This window comes from Diabrotica undecimpunctata, chromosome 10 (assembly GCF_040954645.1).
Source record: "Diabrotica undecimpunctata isolate CICGRU chromosome 10, icDiaUnde3, whole genome shotgun sequence".
NCBI lineage: Eukaryota > Metazoa > Arthropoda > Insecta > Coleoptera > Chrysomelidae > Diabrotica > Diabrotica undecimpunctata.
The window spans coordinates 47,462,465-47,486,817 of NC_092812.1; the positions used below are offsets into that span (position 1 = coordinate 47,462,465).

Consider the following 24,353-nt stretch of genomic DNA (forward strand, 5'->3'; position numbering starts at 1 on the left):
TTTAATAAAGAGAGATTTATTTAAATCCTATTAGTACGATATATAAACATGACTTAATATTACATACAATCACATCTTCGCTAGATTTAAACAGTTAGTTAAACTTAGCAGTTAAGTGTTCTTGCATCTTAATAAAGATAAAATCTCGACCAAATGCCTAGTTTGATTAAATTATGAGTTCTGATTGTAAAAAATAAGTAACAATAAGAGATCAAGCCCGTCATATAGCAGTCGGCAGTTAGGGGCCATGTCAATATGTACAAAAAATGAGCACAAAAGGCCCCACAAAAATACAATAACCTACAATCTACTATTCTAGAACACTAAATTCAACTAAAAGTTATACACCTTAATATTACAATACATTGCAATATAGATGCTTCACCATATAGAACAAAAAACTTGACAGAATTGTAATACAAAATACTTTAAATATTGACGATAACTGCTTGATGGAGTACCAATAATAGCATATAAAACATATAAAACAACGTACGAAACACTCAAAACTACTGTTTCATAAATTTTCACAAAACTTATTCATTTATCAGCGACAAGATCATTATCAAACTAAATATTTCAATATTTGTCCGGTATTTATCAATGCATGGTAAACATATTTAGGAATGGAAATTATTAATTAAAGTTTGGTTAAAGATGGTAGCATATAGCTTCCAGAAGGTATGAGTGGCTGAAAATTTTGTGTTCCGGTCGTACGAGCAATACATTTTGTACTCCAGTGTTTGTGAAAAACTGCACGCAAATAACAAAGACTGACAATAAATCTGCATTGAAAACTCTGAAGTCTACAACTTCTGAATCCATAGGTATCCAATGAATCGATTGGATATGTGAGTCCATTTCTAAAGGGAATAATAAAAAGAAAAAGAAACACAATATGTTTAATAGTAGTAGTATTTTGTACAGATATCTGTTAAGTAATCCTACCAGGGACCTCATAATGAGCAGTAAATTGTAGTACTCGAAACCGCTTGTCCAAATTATTATTAAACATACTGTAAGAATCTCTTTTTCTTTGTATTACAACCAACTAACTTTGTTATGGCTGCTAACGCATAAAGGAATGACTGTTAGTAAGATTGCTACAGAAGAAGCTAATAATATCAGAAAATGGGGAATGGGAATTTAGTTTAACCTACTTGGAAAAGATTCCAGGTAAAAGGTAAGCAAAAAAAGATATGACGACTTTCTACTCGTTACTCAAAAGACTCTTGAAGCTTCAGAAGATAGAGTAATCACAGGGTTTCTCACTGGATGTAGCTTACTTATTAGATATTATCTCTGTAAAATGGGCAAAATGCAGAGGACACGGTTCATGAAAAAATAAACGTTAAAAAGTCTTAACGACGAACTTGAAGATTTTTTCTTACTAAATATATTCACCATTAACATTACCACCGAATCAACTGCACGAGTTTGGTAAACGGAGATAATTAGTTTTCAGTGTTCCATTTAAACGATAAGCATTGTTGCATGATATGACAATAAAATAAAATAATATAAAAGTTAAATTATGGACTTTTATGCTGTAAAAGTGCCGAATGAAATAACATATATCGAATGAAACCAGCAGTACTCACTACAAGAACGACTTTTGTCAAAACTTGAAACAATATTTTGCTTTTTGGTAATACCATAAAATCGGCTTTCATCTAAGTGAGACATAAAATAATGGGCGCAAGGTATTGTGGATAATAATAGACATATCTAATAAAAAATGCACTAAATCGATTATTCAGCTTGTATGCTGAATTCATAAGAGTGTTATTTAACCACTTATACACCAAAGGTTTAAGAAAACCTTTATTATATCTAAATCAATTCATGTATATTTTCTAGGCCTATCTACACTTACAGTACACATATTATATATTTTTTTTAAATCGTGCTTTAGGCCAAGAAATATGTACGCTTCACTGGTACAGTGGCATATGATGATTTATGGACGGCTCAAGGAAGCCTTATTTACTATTTTAACATTACAGCAAAACCTCGATAAATAAAGGAGGAAAAGTTTGAGCCGAGACAGATCTCGTTGATTAAAAAAACCTTAACCTCTAAAACTGAAAAGGCGTCTAACTGCGCTTTTACACCGTGCATGTGCAGTGAAGCAAGTGTGCACGTTGTTTGCCTCTTTCTATTTATAAAGCATATGATGTTACCTGTCTCTCTATTTACTGCTTATCGTGAGTTCCCTGATACAGTCCATTAGATACTTCCATCAATTTCGCATAATGAAAGGCGCGAACATGCGGTGACCAAGTGCACTGTCCGGTATTTGTTTTGCCTTTCTTGTGTGAGTCCTTCTGACCCTAAATGCATCATGTAAAGACGCCATAAATGATACAAAAAGAACAAAAATCGATTCAAACATCTTGTTTTTGATATCAGCTTATCTATGGACCTCAAAAAGTGCATGGCTAAGGATTATAGCGATTAGACCGACTTATCGAGGTGTACTGTACCTAGGCAGCAATAAGTTTTACTAAACTTCCAGTTTTTTCTTTATTTTTTTCTATATTTCACAATCTTAAAACTTTTGTGTGCAAGTAGTTTTACACTCACAAAACAATACGTTTATGATACATCTCATCTTAAACAATATACAAATATAAATCAAAATATTAGTTAAATTAAATTAAAATGACGAACACAGCAATCCAAAAATGCGTTGATGGTAATAAATAATACGATTAAAAATATTTGGTTTGGTAAATGTCAGATTAAATTAAAAATACTGTATTTATGCCTAGATCGACTAGGTAGTAAAATTTTGCTAGGGTTGATTTACATCACAGAAAATCATTTCTACGTATTTAAAAAGCCACATTTGCCATATGTCACATCATTTCAATGTGACAGGTCCAGGTTTTATTTATAAACAAACCCCACGTTCTTCCCTTTGCATTTTAATAAGTTTTTGAAAGAAACTTTAATTTTTTCTATTATTACACATAAAATTTAAATTGTTTTCAAATAAGTGTTACTCGTATATATAATGTACATATTTTCTTTTAAAACTTTTCTATAGGGCGTCTAAAACACCTGTATAGAAAATAAGACACGGACCTACCTGATCGAAAATGGCATTGTGACGTAAAAACTAATGTGGCATCTTAGGTTGTACAAAAACTCGAGTAAGTATACCAAAATCATCTGCAAAACAGTTTAGATGAATATAAAAAAAATCTGCTTGGATATCTGAAACTATTTTTTTGTGGCATCTACTAAATTTAATTGGAAAAAATACTATTTACTATGTTTTCAATTAAAACTGTGGTTTGTTCCCATTAAATACAGTAGATAACTGCTAAAAGAGGACTACCAGTTGAGGAATTCTACGAAAAATTGGAAACGAGAATTTCCAACATCCAAATAAAGAGCTAGCCTTAATATGCGGTGACGTTAACGCAAAAGTTGACACTACACATAATGACGACCTAAATATTGTACTGGGAAAGTTTGGCATAGGTCAGAGAAACATGCTATCACAAATAGTTATTCTATTGTGAATACTCGATTTAAACCCTATGTACGCCGACTTTATACTCGGAAAAGTCCTGGATATAGGTCTAGAAATCAAATTGACTACATCCTCACTAATATTCGCTGGAGATCATCAATCCAAACAGTCATATCATATCCAAGGGCAATATATGGATCAGAGCATACTCTTCTCGTAGCTAAAGTAAAGCTTAAACTTGAAGAGTCCAACAAATGGAGAGAGAGAAAAAGAGGATAGAACTAAGAAATAATGACGACCTTGTCCAAGAAGTGCAAAAAAGTATACCCTCTATTGGTAAGGGTAGATCACAAGAAATATGGGAGACTACTAAACATTGAAGCAGAAACTTAAGCCAAAAAACAAAAATAACCATATACAAAACCCTTATACAACCAGTGTTGACATATTATGGGTCGGACACATGGACCATTTCCAAGGCAGATGAAAATCTCCTGCTTATATTTGAACGAAGGATCCTGAGAAGAATATTTGGTAGCATCTGTGAAAATGGTGTTTGGAGAAGGAGGTACAACTACGAGATATATCACAGATATAAACATATATTTGGTGGTAAAGACGTAGTATCCTTTATAAAAATAGGAAGACTAAGATGGGCAGGACATCTGGCAAGATCACAGCAGAACAACCCTCCTAGAAGAATCCTTATGTCACAACCTGTGGGAAGTAGAAGTAGGGGTAGACCAAAACTCAGATGGGGGGATGGTGTAGATGAGGATGGTAGACAAATAGGCGCAGCAAACTGGCAACAGTTGGCAATGGATAGAACTGACTGGCGTAATAGACTTGGGAAGGTCGAGGCTCTTTTATAGGGCTGTAGCACCAATGATGATGATGATTAAACATTGTGTAAAAACACCAATTAATCGCGCAAAGGTAAATAATCCAGTGAAACAAAAACACTGGATAACAGATCATCATCAATCAGCCAATCCCGTCCACTGCTGGACATAGGCCTCCCTCAGTTCTTTCCAGTGTTCTCTACACTGGGCCGCTTGTAGCCAGTTTCCCGCTACCCTTTTTATGTCGTCGGTCCATCTAGTCGGTGGTCGTCCTCGGCTTCTTTTATAATTTCTGGGCCTCCATTCCATAATTCGTCTTGTCCATCGTCCATCTTGTGTTCTGGCTAAGTGTCCTGCCCAGTTCCACTTAAGTCTTGTGGTTCTTTCGATGACGTCTTGAACTCTTGATCTTTGCCTGATTTGTCGGTTTGTTATGTGGTCTCGGAGGCTCACATTCAGCATTGCACGTTCCATGGCTCGTTGTGTAACTCTTAGTTTATTCGCAGATTTCTGCGTGAGTGTTAAAGTCTCTGCTCCATAAGTTTGTACAGGCAAAACACATTGGTTATAAACTTTTCGCTTGAGACACATGGGAATTGAACTTTTTAGAATATGGCTTATTTTGCCAAATGCTGCCCATGTCAGGCCTATTCGCCTCTGTATCGCCCATCTGGATAACAGATGAAACCCTTTAAATAATTAAGAATAAAAGAAATCTTTGTCAAAGTGGTGTACGTAGTGAAAGGAAAAAAACTAGTTTAAGAGATCTTAACAAAGAACTATAACGAAGATCCAAGGTTGATAAATAACAATATATAATGCAAATGGTTAATGTTGAAACGATGAATGATCAACAAAGATCAAAGCGAATGTTACAGTGGATCCCCACCAACCACAGAAAAAGAGGTACACCAAGAAACTGTGTCGTGGAGACAAGAAGTAAACCGTGCAATTAGAGATAGAAGTCTACAAGCAGATGACTAGAAGGATCGCAACCGTTGGAAAATAGAATTACAAGAAACGGTGATAGCTATAATAAACTCGTTTTTATATATACTGAAATAAGAGGAATGTTAACTTAGTATACCTACTGTCTCAGTTGTTGTACAATATCAGCTACAACATTTGCCATTAAAGATACAAATGCATTAAAAAATCATGACCATATGGCAGTGAAAAATTTAAGTCTGTATTTTTCCTATGAAATTAAATAAAAATGAAAAAGTAAACGAGAAATTACTTATATTTACACACAGCCTTTACTAATTTTCAGACCGGATATTTAAAGCAACTTTAGAAAGAAATCAATTATTTAAGATGAACTAGACAAATAATTCTAAAATATCCGTATTATAGTTTTTATTCTAAATTTTAGTTAAGAAATCAACTATTCAAATAAAATGTGTTAGGTAAAGTTACTTGTATATACATTTAGCATTAATTTTTTACAATAAATAAATTCTTCTATATAGAGTTATAAAAGAAGAAAACAATCATTGTAAAATTAAACTTGTTTTTCCTTGAGGTTTTAACTTGTTTGCTGCATGTAGGGCTACATACAGAGTATAGTAGATCTTCATAATTTTACCCAACAAAATGTTAAATAATATATCACATTCAATGACTTACTTAGGATGAAAATGATGAGAGATGTCGCAGAAACGTATGAGTTTAAAAACATGAACATAAAGGAAGTTAACATGTGCGTTTTGAGATATACTTAATTTTCTCAGTCAAACCTTATCTAAAGTTAAACGTAGTATTCGCATTTATGATGCAGTACCGAATATTTAACTGTAACTGATCACTCATTGGTAATTTGACATTTCAAAAAACACAATGTTTAATTAAATTATACAGTACAATAATTAGTATAAAATAACAAACCTTTTTACTCATCGATCAATATGTACATCTAGTTAGACATTTCAATCAACGTCTTAAATTTGCCATGTATGGTTCACAAAAAGCCAATTTTTGTCTTTAAGCAGACTATTTAAAAAAACTTATTTGACACTACCAACACAATAAAGACATTGTTAGGTATATTGCAATCATAACATCTGAATTTACTATAAAATTAAAAGTTAAAAAGACAAAAGAAATGATAGTTAGCAATAATCACAACCCTTTCTATCCTGATGGTAGAATCCCAGCACATAATGATATTATCGACAGATTAACAACTAACAAATACCTTGGTTGCTGTTTAAATGTATAATTGGACAATCGTCAAGAAATCACATACGGAATTGAGCAGTAACTGATGACATATGTAAACGGATAGAATATTTCGAAACGTGACCTTTTTGTCTATCCATATGCGAGGTCGGCTTCCCTAATTACATTTCTCTTTAAGTTTCTCTCTTGGGTCATATTAATATCAATCCCCTTTACCGACATGTCCTGCCTAAGCGTCTCTCCCCTCCTATTCCTCCCAGGAACTTAATTTTATCCTTTTTTTCACTCCTCTCATCTATCTAGGCATTCTCATTTGCGCCACATGTATTCGTTGTTCATCTTTCTTTTTAACTGCCCAATGTTCAGTTCTGCACATTACAACTGGTCTAACGGCTGTGTTATAGAATTTTCCCTACAACTTCATTGACCTTTTTTTGACACCCTTCCATTACTCTGTAATACCGATGATAAGTAATTAAAACTACTACTTTTCACTTTAAATGAACATTCCAAATACTCTGTTTTTGTCCTACTAAGTTTTTTTACCTTTTTCCTCAAGAGTTCATCTCCACTGTTCTAAATCGCTTTAATATTTCCTACTAACACTACATTATCATCATACATTAAGCACCAGGGAATGTTACCCTGTAGTTTCGCTGTTATCTGATCCAACACTGATAAGAATAGAAGGACTAAACAACAAGCCTTGGTGCAATCCTACTTTCAAATGTAATTTATCAGTCTCTTCCATATGGTTCATCTTGCTTTATGGCATGGAAACGTGGACTTTGAAAAAAAACATCTATCAACAAACTTGAAGCATTTGAAATGTGGTCATTGAGAAGAATGATGCGCATACCTTGGGTGGATAGAGTTCGAAACGATGACGTCCTTAAGAGAGCCGGCGTGGAAAGAGAACTCTTTGAATTAATTAAAAAACGCAAGATTGGTTACCTTGGGCACAGAACCGCCAAGAACAGAATTATAGTAATGAGATAGTCGCCTACGCACTTTGGTGTATGGCATGTTAAGAAGAAGAAGTCTCTTCCACACCTGTCCAACACTAGTTGTTACTCCCTCATACATGTCTCTCACAATATTTACATATCTTGTCTTATTGAGTGTCCACCACAAAATCAATCGAAGAACTTTATCATATGCTTGATTCATAATAAAAATATAAAAGCATTATAGAATTGTTATCAATTTTGCTGTGAAAGAGGTAACAAATAAAAAACCGAAAAACCTTTGAAACCCGATTGATTTGACAGCGTAGCGTAACCAAAGTTCCCCATCGGTCTGACCTTGACGGCTTCAGATATTTCTGTCGACCTGTAAATGAGTAAGCGAACTGAATTGTTACTCAGGAATTTCGTCAATGATAAATACAAAAGTATTGCAAAAGTCAAATGTCGACGCTTTATTTACAGTGAACTCTGTCTTAACGGATATATCCTCAATAAGGAGAGTTTTTAAAATAAAAATAATTCATATGAGCCTGTACATTTAAATCTACAATACACGAGGAACTAAATTTTTAAATTTAAAACTTAAACAAGTTTTATTTGTGTAAATACCCACTAAATCACGGCAGGCAGGTACAATGTCGGTAGGTAAGGTCTATGTACCGTAAAACAAACAATTTAGGATTTTTCCAAGAAATTTTTTGAAGCTTCTGACCGCTACTCTAACGACCAGTTGATTGTTATCGGATTAAATTGGCTAATAAACTTTGTGTCCATCTGAACATTTACCTACACAATTACAGTAACTGAAATAATTTTTTGGTGGTTTGAGGTTGGTTTGGAGGCAGTATGGGTTGCCGATGCTCTCACTGCAATAAAACTCCGAGTAATGCTCACTGTTTCCGACAAAAGAGTCGGGGTTCTTGAAATAGAACTCAGCCGCTGCCAACAAATCCTACTCTCACGTCCCCGAAGGCTTTTGCCGCGTAACCAATGGGTGACGTATTATGTAACAGAAGAGAGTGGTGAAAGGCGAGTTTCTGGCGCCTAAAAACAGGGAAATAACTCTGACAAATTCTGGTCGTCCAGGTTGGGGGGTTGGACAATAGTGGTAGAATACCACGAAACCTTTAAATAAGCCTCGGATAGTCGGATAGATCGGTCTTATCGACGACGACTTAATAAAGAAACATGCATTACGCATTCGGTACAGGGCACATCCTGACATTAAATAAACCAGGAGCTCAAGCATCGCTACTCAACGAGCTCCGAAAACACAAAATAGAACTAGCAGCAATACAAGGAACTAAATTGCTAAGACACGGAATAAAAACACAAAAACGCATGCAACATACTATATAGCGGAAAAAAGAGTTCGGAGTAACCTTCTTAGTTGACAATAGGATGAAACTAGCCATATTAGTTTTTAAAGCAGCAAATAAAGCGTATACATATCTACCAAATTTAAGATAACGATACAAATCCAGAACAAATTTATGGACAAATCAAGAAGGGCAGATAACCAGCGATCCAATAGAAACGAAATCAGTCTCGAAAACCTATTTCCAAACTCTTTTAGGGACGCAAGAAAATTAAGAGCATATGAGCATGCAGCACATTGAGGGAGACACCGAAAATATGGAACCCCTTACGACGAAAGAAGTAAAACAAGCAATACAAGCACAAAAGAATAACACGGTTCCAGGTATTGACAACGCCCCCTCTGAACTATATAAATTAGGTGGCGAACACCTAGGACAAATGCATGCGCTAATAAACAAGATTTGGAATGATGAAAAGATCCCTAGGGGATCTTAAGGAAAAAAGGGGATAAACTGAAATGCAAATATTATCAGGGTCTACAAAACTATTTTCAGACCAATAGTATGTTATGGATGCAAGACATGGTGAAGACAGAAAACATAAAAAAGAAAGTCTTTGAAAGAAAAGTCTTAAGAGAATGTTTGGACCTATTAACGAAAACGGAGTATTTAGATCCAGTTATAACCATGAATTTTACCAACTGTTCAAAGATGCACCAATCTCAGAATTCGTTAAACTTCAGAGACGTCGTAGTGAGAATGGAGGCCGAAAGATTGCCGAAAAGAGAGCTAGATAGTTAAATGCAGGGCGCGAGATCAAAAGGAAGGCCACGACAAAGTTGGGAGAATGAAGCGGCAGTGGACGCGCAAAATTTGCTAGACATGAGAACCTGGAGAAGATCGACGCGGGACCTACAAAGTTGGACGCATATTTTGGAGAAGGCCAAGACTCAATATGGCCTGTAGTGCAAATGGAGAGAGATAGAGAGAGAAATAATTTTAATTTTGAACATTTTGCGACGCGAATAGCATGGCCACTATTAAAAGGAAGTTTTTAAGATTGAAAGAAAAAGTCAATGTGATCTAATATGCCAAGGCGCAAAAGTTAATAGAAAAAATTTAGAGTCGGAAAAAACTCAAGTGTGAAATTTTGAAACAAAAAAGTGATTAATTAATCAGTTTTCTGAGAATGGAAATCTGGAAGTGAAAAGACAATTTTTGAAAACTGAGGATGCTGCATTACACCAAATTGTTTTCGATTGGTTTTGTAAAGTACGGTCTAAAGACATTCCGGTTTCTGGTAAAATTATTCACCAAAAAGGCATTACAAGTTGCAAGGAAACTAAGTGTTAGGTAAGATGGCTCGAGAAATTTTGTAAGCGGCATAATATATAGCAGCTGCTGTAGATTTTTTGTGGTTTCTGACTGGAAGGAAAAACTGCTCACTTTAATGAAAGACAATTTTAACGCAGATGATGGGGTATTATATTATCTCTATCCCATAAAAATTATACCCCGACAGAAGAAATGTGCACTGGAGATTTGATTTGACAATATGATAGGCGACAAAGAAAGGAAACTGGTAATCGGAAACAGAAAAAACCCTAGTTCCAGGGTTCTACGTAGAAAACTTTCCTATCGAATGGTATAGCTATAAGTAGACGTGGATGAAAAATCATTACAGACTGGCTAAATAAATTTGATAAAAGAATGCAGAAAGAAAATCTAAAACTATTTTGTTCCTGGACAACGCTGCTTCTCATCCACAACATTTTACGTTCACTGTATTTTACATTTTCTCTTTATAGCGAGCAATGATTGTCAAAATAAGTTACTTTAACAAAAACAATTTTTAACGTTTTTTGACTATAATTTTAGCTATATTTAATAAAAAATTGGCTTTTTATTTAAAAATGGCGATAAAAATTTTGAATAATGTATTTGTGTCTTATGGCCCATTTAAAAACTAAGACGTGATCAGCTAAATACACAGTCAAATTAGCAACACAAGACTGTAAATCGTCTAAAACACACATATAACTACATGACCAATGTCAGTCAAAGCCGACATCAAATTCGGCAGGTCAATTCTCACAATAATCTTATTTACACACGAGAACCGCACACTGATAAAAAATACTTTTTAAACAAATTCCAATACAAATATCTGTCAATAATTTTGTAATGAAAGGTTCGTTTAATAGATCAAGACCACATAAAAGCGTTTCAAAGTAAAACATCTCAACGAACTGTTCTAATTAAGGGAACAATTCACTCTGTTTTCGAACAATTCACATGATGTTCACTGACTTGTAAAAAGATACCGAATGAATAAAACTGAAAGGCTTAAAATGTTTGAAATGCGTTTAAATGTCCTGGATCTACAAATCTACATGTGCATCTGAAATTATCATTACTAAAGGCACAATATGTGCACAGCCAGAAGAGAAAGGATAAACTCAAAACACATGACAATTAGCTATTCAAATATGTTTAAAATACCACAAATATTAATGTTTTAGTAATTTACGAATATTTTAAGAAAAGATCCAAATGGTCGTTGAAAGTTCGCTAGTTAACCAAATTTTGGTTAATAAATATCTGGATCGTTTTGTGACAAAACATTCAGGAATTTCGAAAGTAAATATCAAGTTTTCTAAATACAATTTTAATTATTCTATCTGTGTTACCTCAATTGACTGATTTGCGAGGTCTAAAAATTGTAATAGATTATAGTAGGAACACTCCATTTCAGTCACATAGAAGTGTAAGATGTCTATATAGGTAGATGATGTACTATATATAGTAGGTATACGTAGAAAATATAGTAGATTTAGTACATATTTTATATAGATGTAGTAAAATATTTTAATCACAGTTTGGATATACAATGAGAATAAATAAAATAAATGCAAAAACCGACAGCTGTCCTAGGTGTAATGAAACCAGTCTTTTAAGTCTTTTATATGGTTATCGTTTCAAAAATCATAGACGTAGAACGATATAGTGACTAGAAAACACACATAAACACAGACAATGTTTTAATTGATAATGTATATACTTCAATACTCAGTTACTAAGATGTACACACTAAAATATTTTGTACATCTAAGTAACTGAATAAGTCATTTTAAGATTGAGAACATGATGTTGGTGTTAGTGATGTTGAGGTTGCAAACAAATATAATTTAACTTAGGCACATGAAATATAACTCGGAACCCAAACAATAATAATTAAGAGCTACAAAGGGAGCTCTGTTGCGTAACCCGGAAATACTAGACTAACGGACTAACACTTCAGACAGTCTACAAGGACGAATCACCGATGGCCCAGATACGTTAGAAAAAGTTATTGAGAATTAATCGAATATTTTTTGAGTACATCATTCATAATCCGGTTTTTATTACACGGTGTCGCTAACGTTAGTTAGTTTGGTGTCCAAAAGTATAAATATTCGTTTAAATACTTTATAAACTAAAAATAAATTGTGGCAGACATTCAGCAAAAATCATTTGTGAGTTATTCGATTTTCGCTATATAATACAATTTTACTTTAAAAATACAATTTCTCAAATTCCTGTGTTCGGTAAACGATCGATGTTGTTAAAAAGATGAATTACCAACCTGTACATATAGTCCATAAGTTAAAACGTATTGGAGCCAATGAAAATGGCTCTGTACAGAACCTCTCAGAATAGGGAATCTAAGCTACAACTATTTATACCTAAAAATAAACACCTTTACTCCTACGAAAAGAGTAGCCATCGATATTGCAGGGCCCGTTCTCAAAAACCGATTCTGGAAATAAATATATCTTTATGGCAACAGCCTTTCTTCAGCCTCGAAATTTTGAGCCGAAACTTTTTCAAAGTGTTTGTCGATTGATTGGTCTAGACTTCAGAAATAGCGGATGACTGGTGAATAATCGCTGATCTACAACGGTAGGTCCGTTACGACAAAGTATCTACGATGGTACGATGTGATATACGAAAAAAAAAAGACTTGAGAGTCGCCTGTTGGATTGACCACGTGACGTCAAATGGGCCAATAGGAGCACGGCGGCGTGGCTTACAACTTATATGCACACGTACCAACATGGCGAATGCCGAAACAAAATCAAATGATGCCGCTTTTCTTATGGTCGGCAAAATTCTGCCATGTCCGATCGCAATACCAGAAACACACCCTTGATTCTTCAGTCAGATATGAATAATTTCCAAAGTTATATCCGAACGTTACAGAGATTGGGATGACTACTTTAATTTGATCCTGATCCCGATCGGCTGTCAATAAAACTACCGGCCAGACCACCGCCTGCTTGATCTTAAGTCGTGAAGTCCGTGTGATCTTGAGATTGGCTGCAAACATTTGGACGTCGCAGCCGGAGAATCTGCCGACAAGATGAAGTTACGGATTCCTTGCTCGAAAACATATACAGATAGCTAGTAATTGGATGAAAGATCAATATAGTTCTCAATCAAACAGAAGCTTCGAAGTAGGTTAGCTTGCCTGGCTATATAATCGACAACGACCTCGAGATCTTTCTCCTAAACTTCAAAGACAATGAGGACGTCCGTATGAAATTAAAAAGATATTAATTTATTTGATATTAATTAATACAATAAATAATATAACTATGGTTAATATTAATAATTATTAGATTAAGAAGCTGCCAAAAGGAAACCAAAATTGTCCACATAGTTAAATGGTCTTTGCACACTAGGCCGGATTAACCGATACCGAAGAAGCAAGATCCCTTCACCACCGACAAGGAGATAACTGCCGACCGAGTTTCAACAAGCTCATGTCAAATTATACAGACACAGGAAAGCCCAGATTCGGAAGATGAGACCTTTAAACAGTTGCAAAATCAGAAACCTAGAGTTGATCATTACTTTGTGATCTTCATCTCATGTTCAGTGGCGGTAAAGACATTCTTGTTCACAAAAAAAAAAAAATACGAGTGAAGTAATTTTTCAATACAGTGTTGCTTTAATCTGTAAAGATCATGCCGTTTAAAATCATTCGATTGTTACTTCTTTCTTCAAGGCTTATGCAGAGCTGGAAAATTCTGTAGCTTTCGCCATCAAGAAAATACGCCACAAGAAATTTCTTATCGTAACGGTCAAGTATAAAGAAGGGGCAGCATGTGAAGTCGGACCTGTAACCGATTCCAAAAACACTTGCGGCATTCTACAACAATAGCCCATACATTTCGACCCGTTATAGACGTTTCTTAAAGTTACAACTGCCAAAATAGTACTTAAGAAGCAATCATATGAGCAAATAAAAGCATTTTAAATGAATATTACAATACATATGACAATGGATAGTAAAAACACCATTTGGATCTTTTATTATTACAAGATTTTTCAATTTCATTAACGCTCAAAGTTTATTAAATTAAATCATATAAAAAAATTGCAATTTTAAATATATTTCAATAAAACATCAACTTGCATAAGTATTTTTAGGTTTGATACATAAAATGGTAGTAAAATGTACGCATGGTACAGTAAAAAGCATATTTATATCTAAAAACATACACGGAATAGCTTTTATATATATAATTTTATATAGGTAATAATAATAATATACATACATGGACCCCATAATTGCTGATTGGAATATAATAATTTTATGTCATAGTGTTTAAAATCCATTTCAATCTCTAGTGACTCCAACAAATTTTACTTTGAATATTATGTTTATCGACAACGTAGGCAAGGACACAATAATTGCCATTTTTTTCAAATCCAATATACTACGCATCTTCCACTTATAGTTCAAGCATTACAGACAACGGGAAGATGGATAGTTTCATTTTAAGAAATTGCTAAAGCACCCCTAAGAGAAAATACATTTTATAGCAAGGCATCATATATATTAACAAAACATAAATATTTAAAACAAGACATGTGCATGTCACATAGATTAATTGACAAATGATTGCGCAATTTCTAGCTAATTTCAATTCCAGTTTTAAATATAATTTTATTAAGTAATAGTTAAACAAAATTAGTCTCAAACTATTTTCTTGTGATATTCTTATGCTATCTACTGTATTTAATGGACATAAACCACAATTTGAATTGAAAATACGTTATTTTTCACTTTATAAGAAATAAAAATTACATTTTATATTTGTTTTTGACATTTCGGTTTCCAAAATAGTTTTAAAAAAAATTAGTATAAAATAAGGAGGTATTTAACCTGCAGTTGTTTATCAATTGGAGCTTTGTTTCAGCAAATTTGACAGGTGACTTACTTGGCCTCGATCTTGAATAGAAATAACCATGATTTTAATTGAAATTCTGAGGGTGATTTTGTACCCTAGGATTGATATTAAAGTCTCATTTCGGTGTGTTTATATAGTTAATTGTAAATGACGTGTCTCTGACTTTCTAATAATCCATTAAATGTTAGTATATTCTTGTTGCTAACTTCTTCTTTTAGTATTGGTAACAAGGGCCTCCTCTGATAATCAGAGGATTACAAGCAGAAAGCTATGAACACAACTTACCAACGATACCACTATTCATCGACTTCCAGCAAGCATACGACAGAATAAAGAGGAAGGAATTAAAAGAGACCCTTGAGGAACTGGGAGTTAGCAGAAAGTTGCGTAACATGATACATCTTACTTTAGGGAATACAGAAAACAGAGTCAAAGTAAACAATCATGCATCGGACAAATATATAGTAAACGAAGGATTAAGGCAGAGCGATCCTTTGTCATCATTACTCTTCAATTTATGCATAGAAAAAATAATGCGAGAAGCGAAAATCAATAGAGAAAGACTCCTATATCATAAAAGACACCAAGTTTTGGCATTTGCGGATGATGTAGTGTTGCTAGCAAGAGGAAAAAAAGAGCTACAGGAGATAGTACAGAGAATAGTAAAAGCAGCAAAGAAAATGGGACTTTACATAAACGAAACTAAAACACAATGTATGCAGTGGACAGATGATCAGTTCAGGGATGGACAAAAGTTTAAAGTAGAAGTAGAAGAAAGAGCATCATACGAATTCGAAATGGTAGAAAGATTTACATACCTAGGTGCAATAATATCACGTAAACCTAACATTAAAGAAGAAATACAAGCTAGAATAATCGCAGGCAATAGAAGTGTACATGCTCTTAGTGGAATGTTGAAAAGCAAGTTTTTATCAAGAAAGGCAAAAATACAGTTATACAAAACAAATATACAACCAATAGTAACATACTGCAGTGAGACATGGACAATGACAAAAAATGAATAAAAATTACTGGAGATATGGGAAATGAAAATCCTGAGGAAGATATATGGAGGAATAATAAGGGACGGTTTATGGATAAGAAGATCAAATGATGAGTTAAAGAAATTATATAATCAACCTAACATAATAGGAGTCATAAAGACACAGAGACTAAGATGGCGAGGTCACCTAGAAAGGATGCCGAACACGAGGACTCCAAAAAGGGTACTAAACTACACTATAGCTTTAAAAAAGAGAAAAGGAAGGCCAAAAAATAGATGGAATCAAGAGGTAGAAAAAAATATGGAAGAAATTGGACTGGAAGACCAGAAAAGAAAAATGAATAACAAGAAGGAATGGAGAAAAATCACATATCGAGCCAGAGAAAATCTCAGTACATAAAGGAAAGCGAAAATGAAGAAAGAACAAACTTTTCAAGCCATGGACCTCTAAGGCATTTAGTGCTATTGTGTATATATATATATCAAGGGCCTCCTACATTCTGTTGATGAGTTTACACTAAACATTTTTCTTCGTTAAGTAAGATGAGGGCTGCTTCTGTGATTTTTTTCTTTTTGCTCACTGTTTCTTTCATAACTATTGACGCATCTTTCCATTGTACCCTGTGCTTGTTGTTTGTTAAAAATGTCGCAGGCAAACAATTTGAGCTCCGTCATTTTTGGTGTTTCGACTTCCACCTCGAAGAAAATTTACTTATAGGCTTAAAAAAACAATATACTCAGAGAAGGGGTACATTGTGGCGTTTAGGTGTATACCATGATCTAGCATCTTCTATCTCGAGTATATGGATCAATTTACCAGATCCTCTTCTAAAAATGGCCGACCGTACTTCTAAGCTATCGAAGGACTTTTTATATCTATCTTCTTCTTTATGTTACTTTCCTATCGGAGATTGAATATCATCAACGCTTTTCTAACATTAGTTACAGCTGTTATAAACAGTTTGTGGTGCAACCAAATTACTCCCTTAAGTTTTCCATCCAGAACATTCTTCTAATGCTATTTACTTTTTCTTCTATTTCTTCGATTTTGGTTTGCATTGTATTTTGTAGAAATATGTATTTTTATCCCCTCATTAGATGACCCAAATATTTCAATTTTCTCTGTTTTATATTTAGTATTATTTGAGGTTTTTATTTATTCGACAAAGACTTCATTTGTGGTACTGTCCACCCAATGTTTTCTCAATATTGGACGATAGCATGATCTAGAAACAGTATAATAGAATATTGTTACAGTAAGGTACTAAACACATAAGATGCCGGGTTTTGTATTCGCAAAATTTAGTATCGCAGTGATATTGTGTATATTTTCTCTTTGGGGTCTTCCGCAACTTTAAACAATTTATAATTTTGTACACGAGAAATCCTTCAACAGTACAAAAATTACATTTCCGTAAAATCTACATATCACGTCGACAGTAACTATCAAATAGATATTAAAATGAAACATTCAAACTCTTAAATTCAAAATTGACTAATAAGTCACTCGAGGGTGAATTTAAAAACCTTTCCAAACAAAGGAGTAAAAGGCCATAAGACATGAGCGATTATATTAAAGCTTTATACCAAACATATTCAGTCAGAAATTTTTGTTGATTTTAATCATTTCGGACGAATTCCAATATATCTAAAGATATTATCATGATCGAATCATTCGGTGATTCATACTTATGAAAAACTTTATGCATAAGTGATTCAATATTTCAGTCCTTCACAAAAAAATTTAAATAGAGTTGAAATAAAATGGCCTATTGTTTCTTACGTGTTATTACAAGCTAGTTTGGAATGATTTATAAGGTGCATCCCTCGTTTGATGTCAGAACTTAACAGTTCATTTGTTCAGGCCATAACTTTTAAGTTCTAATACGGTCGTTGTGTTAAAAACAAAACTGTCATTATTTACCCCGATTTTTTCCATTTCCGTCAAATAGCTAATTGGAAAACTTCGGATCATTTCATACTCTACTAAATGCAAAAAAAATAATTGAGCAAATTATGTAAAATTTAAAATACTGCGTATAACACATAAAACGATAAGTCATAATAAGCAGCACATCGATATAATTTAGTTTTAAGCAAGATCATATAATCATTGTGTAAAAGCATAGTCTCTAAACGAAAAATGCTTAAAATACAACAACCGGCAGTACAGAAGTGACTACTACTACGCTGTAACGGTACAGCCAATGGTGAGCTCCACTAGATTGATCATCAGCCATTGCTCGTCATCTAACTTTCTTAACACTGTCGAGGTTTCTTCATTGATCGCATTATCTCATACTAGTTAATCAAATGCAGAAAACTACTGTATTTCTATTAGTAAATAGGAAAATTATTTTTTATATACATTACTTCTAAATCCATTTTCCCAGAATCTAGGTATACTCTCTAGTATCTTTTCATAAAAAGAAAAAGGGATGTCTTTGACTATTTGCTTATCTCCGATAAAACTATTCTACTAGCAAATAACCATATGGTGGAAGCTCTAACGAGCAGATATTGTGTTCAACCATAGTCATATAAGTCTTTTGGAGTGATAGGCTGCGTATTAACATTTCTCCTATCACGAAAAAAACCTTATAATCACAAAAAATTGCCGCCATACTTTATCCGCCGAGATTTCTGCACCTTTACAGAGTAAAGTTTGCCTTTTTTCCTTCGTCTACATGCTCCCTTAACCAAGACGAATTTGGACCACACTGAACAGAATAATAACAAAATGTGACAGGTGCTTGGACTCTTTCACTTTTCATCGGTACATCACGTATGCAATTGGCACTAAGGTCACAAAATATGACAGGAAGAGGATAGCATTCGATAAAGAAAAATTTTAAAAATAAATAAATAACCTACCAGAAAAAACTACCAACTTCTATGAGTTCCGAGAAAATATCATAAATGCACACAAAAGAAGTACTACAAATAGACACACCAAATACACAATCCCTTACTGGTGGAATGATCACATCCAAAATAAGCGAGAGGAATGCTTAAGGCAGGAGAATAGCACAAAGGCATAGGAACCAAGAACATAAGGAGGTATAAAAAGCGCAAAAAAAGAACTAAGTAGAGAAATTAAAAGGGCTAAACGTACATGTTGGCAGAACTTGTGCGCTTAGCTGGAAGACGATATATGGGGCGAAGTATACAGAATTGTCATGAAAGGTCTACCGTTTAAGAACTCATATAACCTTTGTGCAAAAAAGACGGAAATAGAGAATACCCTATTTCCAAGGAAGCCCGACAAAACATTTCTAAGGATAGACAAAATTATTCAACCTGCAGGGTTTACTACTGAAGAGATCATTTAAGCAGCAGAAATTATAAAGACAGGTAAAGTCCCAGGTCCAGATAAAGTACCGCCAGAGGCAATAAAACCGGTAGTAAAAGAGAAACCCGAATTTATACCTAGAGTATTTAACGAACTTTTGAATATGCAAGAATTCCCAGATAAACTAAAGTTGGCAAGACTCGTATTATTACTAAAACCCGGACGAAGCCAACTCATACAGACCATTATGCTAACTAGTTTGCATAGGAAAATTTTATGAGGGTCTTAAAGAAACGCCTTGAAGAAGAATTTGAAGTACTGGAAATAATTTCAGATAGTACGGTTTTAGAAAAGCCAGATCGGCTATAGATACGGTGAAGAGAATCTCTGACACTGTAAAAAGAACGAGAAAAAGTTGGGCCATTCTTGATGGTGATGTTCGATGTGAAGAATGCCTTCAATTCTACAAATTGGCATCACATACTAACGAAACTCGAAGTAGCAGGAGTGTCAGACTACATCATAAATATCAAAAGGAAATACCTGACAAACAGGTATTTATTAAATGTGGCTTATGATGAAGACATGAAATTATCATCAGGAGTACCTCAAGGTTTCGTTTCGTTTTGGGACCTACACTATGGAATGTACTGTACAACGGAGTATTAGAAATAGACTATGGTCAAGACACCCACGTCATAGCATATGCAGACGACCTCGCAATTCTAATAGATACAATATGAATACGATAGATAATGACTTAAAGTTATAACGGCTACCCAACACGGGTGAAAGCCGAGGTAGGAGAACAAATGCTAAACGAATGGGAAGCACAGACAGAAAAATCACAATGGAAAAAGGCACTAATTCCAGATGTGAACTAGTGGTGTGGTTTAAAAGGACAAATTACTTTTTTACACAATTCCTAACCGAACACGGCTCATTTAGGTTTTATTTACGATTCATGTATAGAATGTGCGCCACGACGCAGAGCAGTGCGTATTCCATTGCAACGTTTTTCACGATAAACAACAAGATATGAGAACATTACTAGGAGAGACAACGTCAGAGATTATAATGAATGTAGCCGTGCAAAACGCAGAAAACTTTAACGTGATAGTAGACCTAATCATAGAAATAATAAAAAAGGAAACACGAGAGAGAGAGCGAGACAAGGTGGGAGATGAGAGAATGACAGAAGACTGCAAGACTTTTACTCCTTATTGTATGGAACAAATCAAATAAGTCAAAAGATGAACTCCTTCTCACTGTCGGCATTACTGACATGGAGTAGAGAGAGGGCCAGCCGAAGTAATGTTTGCTAAGTCGGGTGCCCGAGGCTGGAAATATAGGGGTTTTAGTGGGTAGGCAATCGCGTTCTCACGATCGATTCGCTCAGCTTCACGGATGTCTGGATCAGGCATGCGGACTGAATCTCACACACCAGGAGAGAGCGCTGTACCCAGGTTTCTTGGGGAGTTGCGGTCTGCCCTGACGGTCTTAGTGGAGGAATGCCCGATCAGATCTTACAGTGGATCCGTCCGATTTCTTAGTTGCGACGAAAGAGTCAATCGAATATATTTGTCATCTGAATGATTGTTTATAAAAATTAATTATTGTTATTTACTGTTTGTAATGTATTGTCCGACCTATATACATTTTGTTATGAGCTGGAACTGAGTATAAGGGTAAATATTCCTCTTCTGCTCCGTAACGTGTTTATAGTCTTCGAAAAATTTTAAAACGATCAGATCGTCAATGATGATTGTTCGAAGTTGTTCAAATTATTCGAAACTGCAGATTTATCGTAATTATTTATTTCCATTGTTTATTTCTGCTTTGGTTAGTCGACGATATGTCAAAATAATTTGACGAATGGCATCAATGTTTTCGAACGGCGTTGACGAGTTTTTCACCTGTAGTGTACGTTAGTTGCAAGACGCCAAAGTCAGATCATATTTTATCCTTCTACGTTTAATTAGGTTCAACGTTTAGATATCATCTGATATTGTTACTTAATGTGTTCGAAGGATCCGTATGTTAATGGGACGAAATGAAGAAACAAAACCAATAGGAAGGAAGAAGCGTTTACTGGCATGAATATTGACAATTTTTGATCAAATGTCTTCCAAAATAACAGTAATTAAAACAAAATTTATATAAAAGCAAGGAAAAAGAACTAGCAGTAACTATTATCTATCCGGTTGTAGTATTTTTAAGGTTTCAGTCTATTCTGTATAAATAATTCAAATCTCGAATAAAGGCTCCCAATAACTATGTCGGTTTTATGAGTTAATCTTTTTATAAAATAATGTTTATGAAAGAGTGGTAATCTAGTTGGATATATAACAATTTCACATCTGCAATAATATAAAGAAAAGTAAAAAATCCTGTTTTTTATTGACGATTAAATAGGATCGCAACAATAAATGTTAAAAGGCATTGGTCATAAAAATAATAATTTTTTATTGATAGTTGTGCTGTGTGATGCGTATTAACTGGAACTGCTTAAATACGCTGGCAAAAAACCTGGAAAATCTTAGCAGGCATATTTACGAGCTGCCATACTAGACCGCCTGAATATCCTCATTCATAAGAAAGGTAGCAAAGAGGATAGCAAAAACTACAGACCTATAAGCCTATTACCAATCATGTACAAGATATTCACAGATCATCACAGATATACAAGATCATCAACAACAGATTAACAAATGCATTAGATGCTGTGCAGCCAAGAGAGCAAGCTGACTTTAGAAGTGAATTCAGTACCATGTATCATATCCATACGCTTCGAGAACAGCTAAAGAATATGAAATACCGTTAACCATCATAGATTTTGAGATGGCTTTCGATTCTATATATCCTAAGGCAGTAATAGAAGCTTTGACCAACCAAGGCATTGATATACCGTACATAGAGACTTTAGCAAATATATACAGACAAGCAAAATCTAAGGTAAAAATTTATGAAAATACTCCAGAATTTCTCACTACCAGAGGCATCCGACAAGAAGACGCAATATAACCAAAACTCTTCACTACAACTCTAGAAAATATATTCAGCAAAATGAACTGACAGAACAAAGGCCTATCCATTGATGGAAAATGCCTCAGACATTTAAGATTTGCAGACGACATCGTTCTGATTGCTAATAATCCTACAGAACTACAAGAACTTATAAGCGACCTAAATGCAGCTAGCAATGAACTTGGCCTAAAAGTGAACTTGACAAAAATAAAAACCATGTACAACGAGCTAGTGGATGTCCAAGATGTGATAATAAACAAGATTGCACTTGAGAAAATAGACGAGTATGTATAACTGGGACAATTAATACATCAATCTGGCTCCTTACTCCTAGAAATCAATGGAAGAATGAAACTGGCTTGGGTATCTGTTGGTAGAAATGCAATTATATTCAAATCGAAGATGCCACTCCACCTGAAGAAAAAAGCATTCAATTAGTGTATACTACGAATCATGACATGCTGCTGAGAAACTTGGACACTAAAGAAAAATAATAGCGAAAATCAAAGCCGCTCAAAGGTAAATGGAGCTAGGCATGCTAGGTATAACACAGAGATCGAAAAAAAAATGGATTAGACAGAAAACCAAGGTCACCGATGTAATCCACAGAATTAAATCTTTAAAATAGCAGTGGGTGCGGCATTTAGCGAGAAGAACTGACAATAGATGGTCCACTAGAATTACACTGTGGTGCCCAAGAGGCGCCAGGAGATCAAAAAGACGTCCAAATTCAAGATGGGAGCACAGAAAAGCAAATATTAGACAATCGTGGACAGAAATGAAGAACCACTATGTAACGAGCATAATCGGTAGAATACGCTGAGAATGATGATGATGATATAGTAAAGTATGTAACGAAGCTGTGTGCTTCGGTTAAATACTTTGCTGTGCTTCTTGTGATTGAGAACCCTGAAAAATCGTTGTATTAAAAATACGCCGCTTAAAGATATTCTTGAAAGCAAAGGTATTGATGATAAAGATCTGCGAATAATCCTGAATTTATATTAGAATCAGAGAGCAAATGTAAGAATAAATGGTCAGATATCAGACGAAATTAGTATATAAGAGGGGGAGTGAGACAGTATTACACACTGTCGCCACTGCTGTTCAACGTCTATACTGAACACTGAACACAAGGAATAATCTTCAATGGAGGAGTCATAAACACCATTCTCACTTAAGAAAGGCACTCTGCCGAAACAGCTGTAGTGATAAGATATTATTATAAAAAATTTTGGAAGTTTTGAAAACAAAGTTTTCAGTGTTTTATTGTTCTAATATCAAAAAACTGCAAAAAAATCATTTTCTCTATGTTGCAAATTTCAGATTTTTAGCTTAAAGAAATTTAACGAAAGGGTTAATGTAATGCATTTGTGTTTACTGTTGTTAAATGGAAAAAGGATAGATCAACACCAAATTTATTAGTTAGGACTCTATAAGTATCTATAAGATCTCCATCATAATAGCGCATCACTTCTGGAGGCACAACTGATTCACTATAGATTATTTGTATGACCTGTATTTTATAGATTATTAGCTAAAATTTGCTTTAATATAAAATGGGTGTGAAATATTCAGACCTGTGATAATCCACTTTTCAAATAGGTAACATTTTTAAATAAAAAGGCTACAAAAAGGAACATTTTGTCTGGCATACACAATTTAAAATTCAAAAAAATCGAGCAACTAAGTCTTAAAATCATAAATTATTAAAAATACACTAAAACTATTCCATTTTTATTAATGGCATTATATCAAACGCCAAACCTGGTGAACTTACTAAATCTGCTATATTTTTAACCTTAAAGTCGCCATAGACATAGTTACCTGCAAATGCATGTGGTTCGCCATGTTTGGTGCTAGTTATATTAAAAAAACATAAATACACCTATTTCTAAGAATGAAGTCATAAAATGTAATATTTAATTTGGTTACAGGCATCACAATATGTATGCCAGAGAATGTTATATCAATGCTAAAAAATAATAAAAACATGTA

At 34.2% G+C, this 24,353-nt stretch overlaps 1 protein-coding gene across 1 annotated transcript in view; it reads right to left on the minus strand.

The window, feature by feature from the left end:
• Dyrk3 (Dual-specificity tyrosine phosphorylation-regulated kinase 3) overlaps window positions 1-24,353 on the minus strand; it is a 79,073-nt gene continuing 54,720 nt past the window's right edge. The window contains exon 2 of the mRNA XM_072546655.1: window positions 1-24,353. This exon is cut by the window's right edge and continues 4,336 nt beyond it. The gene's annotated coding sequence lies outside the window, so the exon portion shown is untranslated.